Here is a 5,214-nt window from a genome sequence, read left to right as displayed (position 1 = left end):
GCCATTTCTCCAGTCCCCACCCCTTTTAAGGCCATGTCTCATGTAGCTAGGGTTGGTCTCAACTTCACTATGTAGCCAAGGATAACCTTGAACTCCTATCCTCCTGCCTCCGACTCCCCAGTCAGTGCTAAGATTATAGGTGTGTGTCACCATGACAGGCACCTAATTGTTCCCCTAGATGACGGAGAAGAGTGCTTGGCCCACACACACAGTGGGTATGGCATTCATGATACCGACAAAGCAACAGATGGAGAAGCTATGACGTACATTTTCAAAGACCTTTCAGATAGTCTACAAAGGCAGATGGAAAGATACTGATGCAGAGGGCTTAGCTGCAAGCCTTGCTGCTACAAATTGCAAAAACTCTTCTCTTCTTCCCTCCTCTTTCCTCCCCTCCCCTCCCCTCCCCTTCCCTCCTCTCCTCCCCATCTCTTCTTTTCCAGTTGGGTCTTGCTATATTGTCAGCTGGTCTGGACCTTGTGACCTCAATAGATCCTCCTGCTCATGCCTCCTTAGCAGCTAAGACTACAGATGGGAACCATAGCTTACACTGGAAGATTTTGTTATTATTGCTTGAGAGACATGGAATTACTCTGTGGCCCAGGCTGTCTTTGAACTCACTGTGTAGTCCACATTGTTGAACTTGGAGCAATCTGCCTGCTTCAGCCTCCTGAGTCCAGGGATTACTGTTGTGAGCTTTGATACCTAATTTTACATTGAAAAGATTTTTTTTTTTTTTTGAGACAGGGCCTTACTATATAGCCCTGACCTACCATAGAATTTGATATGTAGACCAGGCTGGCCTTGTATTTACAGAGATCTGCCTGACTCTGCCTCCTGAGTGCTAGGACTAAAAAGGTGTGTAACAATATGTTCCACCCTCTCTTTAAATTCAAATTGTATTTATAATTATTCTTGTGTTTGTGGGGTGTGTGTATGTGTGTGTGTGTCACAATGTGTGATACTCACCATGACTTCTGGGAATCATACTTTGGCCCAAGAATTGAATACTTTTAAAATTTTTAGACAGAATCTCACTATATAGCTCAAAGATTTGTCTGCCTCTGCCTACCAGTGCTGGGGCACACCTTACTAGAATATTTTTATTTTATTTTACTTTTATGAGTATAGGTGTTTTGTCTACAATTGTGTCTGTGAACAAGTGTACACTGTCCTCTCTGCCTGGCAGTCCCTCCAATTTTTTTCTGCCTAGCTTTTGGCCATTCAGCTCTTCCTCCCCTACCTAGCCCCCAACGGGGTTTCTCTGTGTAACAGTCCTAGCTGTTCTATAACTCGATTTGTAGACCAGGCTGGCCTTGAACTCACTGAGATCCACCTGACTCTGCCTCCCAAGTGCTGATATTAAGGCGTGTACTATCACCACCTGTCTATTCAGCTGTTTATTAGACCAATCAGGTGCCTTAGGCAGGCAAGGTGAAACAGAACATCTTTACATAATTAAACACGCATCCTTATACCATTAAACAAATACAGTATAAATGAAAGTAACACACCTTTACACAGTTAAAGTAATAGTCCACAGCATAAACAAGTGTAACACATCTTTGCCTAGTTAGAATATATTCCACAACAGAGATTACCCACTGAGATTCTCCCATCTTCCTTTGCACCTGAACCATGGTGTTTTCTGTCCCTATGGCAAACTGCTCATGCTAAGAAAGTGATGGTAAAAGAATGGTCCCAGAGAATAAGATGGGTACAATATTAGTAGGATGTGACTGCCTCTGCCACTGTCCCCTAATGGGGGAGGTCTCCAGCTTCATAAGGAAGCCAGTGGACATTGGACAGGGCCGTGATGATTTATGGGTGCAGGGCATTGATTTCCATGGCTGGCCTGCTTGTCTGCCAACTGAGCCAGAGAAGATGCAGTTAGAAGGTCATGTCCTCCAGTGCCGGAGAGGGCTGGAGGTGTTCTTGCATCAGATCAGTCTACACACCCAAGGCCCCTCCCTCTTTTTCTGAGTAGATGCCAAGATAGATCAGGTCTCACAGCTGGAGTAGGAGTAGGTGTCTCTGCTGCCTGCCTGGGTTTTGTTTCATACTCAGCTAGTCAATGCCTGTGTGATTTCAGTTTATCACATAGGCTCTTAGTGCCTGAAAAACAGGGATAGCGCTAGGGTCATAGCTCAGTGGGATGTAGCTCAGCCATGGAGTGCCTACTAGCATGCATGAGGCCCTGTATTTAAACCGTAGCACTGCACAAACCAGGTTTTGTGGCTCACATCTGTAATCCTTGCACTTGGGAAGGAAGTAGAGGCAGGAGGATCAGGAGGCTAAGGTCCTTCTCACCTACATGTTTTGTTGTTTTTTACACAGGTTCACACATTGTAGCCTTGGCTTGTCTGGAACCCTCTGTACAGACCAGGTTGGTCTTGAACTCACAGAGGTCTTGCCTCCTACATATGCTGGCATTAAAAACATGTGCCATCACTCACAGCTGTTCTTGTTTGTTTTGCTTTTGAGACAGGGTTTCTCTGTGTAGCTGTCCTGGAATTCACTCTGTAGACCAGGCTGGCTTCTGTCTTTTGAGTGTTGGGATTAAAGGTAAGTGCCACCATCACCCAGCCATGCTCTTTTTTTTTTTTAAAGTCTACATTTTTATTTATTTGATAGTATATGAATATGAATGTGTGTGTGTGTGTGTGTGGCATGTGGAGGTCAGAAGACACTTTTTGGAGTTGATTCTCTCCTTCCACCTTTTAAAAATTTTTTTGGTTTTTCAAGACAGGGTTTCTCTTGTAGCTTTTGGAGCCTGTCCTAGAACTTGCTCTGTAGACCAGGCTGGCCTGGAACTCAGAGATCTGCCTGCCTCTGCCTCCCAAGTGCTGGGTTTAAAGACATGTGCCACCATAGCCCAGGCCTCTCCTTCCTCTTTAAGTGGGTTCTGGGATGGACTCATCCCAGTCCTTATCTACTGAGCTGTATCACCCATTCCCTCTTCTCCCTTCACCCCTTCCCTCCACATTTTTTTTTTCAGCCTATGTTGGTGGTAAAGGTCCCAGTGTTTGGGATGCAGACTGATGAGAAGATCAGTTCAAGGAATTGGGGTCTAGCTTGGGGCAACAAAGAGAGCTGAAGGACAGACCATCTCAAAAAAAAAATTAAATAGTTTTTTTTTTTTAAACTTTGAGATAGATCCACATCAGTCTATAAATAAATAAATAGTTTATGGCCAATCCTCCTGCCTCAGTCTCCTAAATGCTAGGATTAGAGGGTTTTGATGCCATACCTACATCATTCATTGGTTTAAAAATTTAAATTTATTGATCACTTTAAGTGTATGAGCATTTTGCCTGCATGTATGTATATTTATCGAAAGTGTGCCTGGTGCCTATGGAGGTCAGAAGACAGCATCAGATTTCTCTGAAATTGGAGTTATAGGTGGTTGTAACCTGTCATGTGAGTACTGGGAATTGAACCCAGGTCCTCTGCAATAATAGCAAGTGCTGTAGACCAGGTCCTATAAAGATCTCTGTTCCTTTAATAGTGATGAAGACAAAATAAAGATCTGACCATTTCCTACCACTTTTAAAATACCTTGTGAAGGGCCAAGTGGCTCACACCTGTGTCCTCTGAAGGCTGAGGGACATAGGCAGCCAGGTGTTTAAGGTTAGCCTGAGTTACATAATAAGTTTTAGGTTAGCCTGGCTACAGGGTGAGGCTGTTTCAAAAGAAAAAAAAATTTAACAACTAAAACAAAGACCACATAACTGATACACCTGATGTGCCTGTAGTCCTATTACCTGGGAGGTGGAGGCGCAAGGGTTGAGGCATTAAAGGTTTCTCCTTGGCTATATAGGTAGAAGTTTTCCTGAACTATGTGAGGGCAGGTCTCAAAACAGAAAACAATGGGCATTTTATAAAATGAAAGAGAAAGTTGGAAAAACAAAGGACCCACCACTAACTATACAAACAAAATCGACCAATAAAACAATGTAGGGTTGTTGTCTATTATTTAAAAAGAATTAATTCCGGGGCAGGGGAGGGATACGATTCAGTTGGGAGCATTCAAGTGTAGTAAGAAAGCAACAAGCCCAGACCTCATTTCCCAACTCCTGAGTTACTTAGCCTGCCATTCGATGTCTCTTAGAAATTAATGACTCCAGTAGAATTTCATGAAACACCAGACAGCCTATCATCAGTAAATAAATCCCAGCTCTAGGGGAGGCAGAGGCAGGATGAACTGTGAGTTCGAGGCCAGCCTGGTCTATACAGAGGAATCATTTCTGAAAAAAAAAAAAAAAAGACCAAACAAACGGAAAAACAAACAAAACAAAAAAATCAGCACAGTCAAAACTACAGGGGAGTGGTGAGCTCAGGTAAGTGTTGGGTCAGTGCCTTGAAACTTCAATACTCCTTGCTGGAGAGGAAGAAGGGATTTCCCCAGGGTCAGCCTGCAGACAGCCACATCACTTAGGGAAATTAACACATGTACAAGGCGGATGTGTGTCATTCCACGATTTCACCCAGTGAAGCCCCATGTCAAAGTGCATCACTGGAAACTGCAGCCTTGATGTGTGTGTGGGAGACAGTCCTCTAAGGGTTGCATCATTTACGCAGCCATCTCTCCGGCAGCCTCACTCTTTCGATAGTGGAGGCTGGGCAGTTTGGATTTACGGTGTCTGCACGTCTCTTACCTACTCTACCTGAGTTCTTCTCCGATCCTCCAACCATAATCAGTAACCTCTGTTTCACAGAGTCCGCCCTGGCCTTCTCTCCTCTCAACTGCCCAGAGGCCATGGGGCGGGGCCGTGAATCAGCACTCGTTTGGACTCTTGCAGGCAGCATCCCCGCCAGGGGTCCCCAGCGGCCGCAGGCTTAGACCCTCCCCCACCCGGTCTGCCGCTGCCTGTGCTACGCCCGATGGGAGATGTAGTCTCCACCGCCCCTTTGTCCTTGGTCTCCTCTGCCGGTCAGTTCGCGGTGGATCGAACTACTACTCCCAGGAGTCCACGCGCCTGAGGCTAGGCAAATGATGGGGGGTCGAGGAGAGATTTGAAGAAACTGAGGCGAAGGATCTGGGGTGAAGAAAGGGGTATGTTAGAGAACAGTGCAGAAGTGGGGAGACGCTGAGAAAACCCCGAGGACCCATAAGGAGTGTTCCAATAGGGGAAAAGACCGGTAGAGGAAGGGTCGGGCGGGGCCGGGCGCGGCGCGCGCATGCGCGAGTGGGCGGTGACTTTACGTCACTCG

Source organism: Phodopus roborovskii, unplaced genomic scaffold, assembly GCF_943737965.1.
Source record: "Phodopus roborovskii unplaced genomic scaffold, PHOROB, whole genome shotgun sequence".
Lineage (NCBI taxonomy): Eukaryota > Metazoa > Chordata > Mammalia > Rodentia > Cricetidae > Phodopus > Phodopus roborovskii.
Note: the sequence above shows the minus strand (reverse complement) of the source record.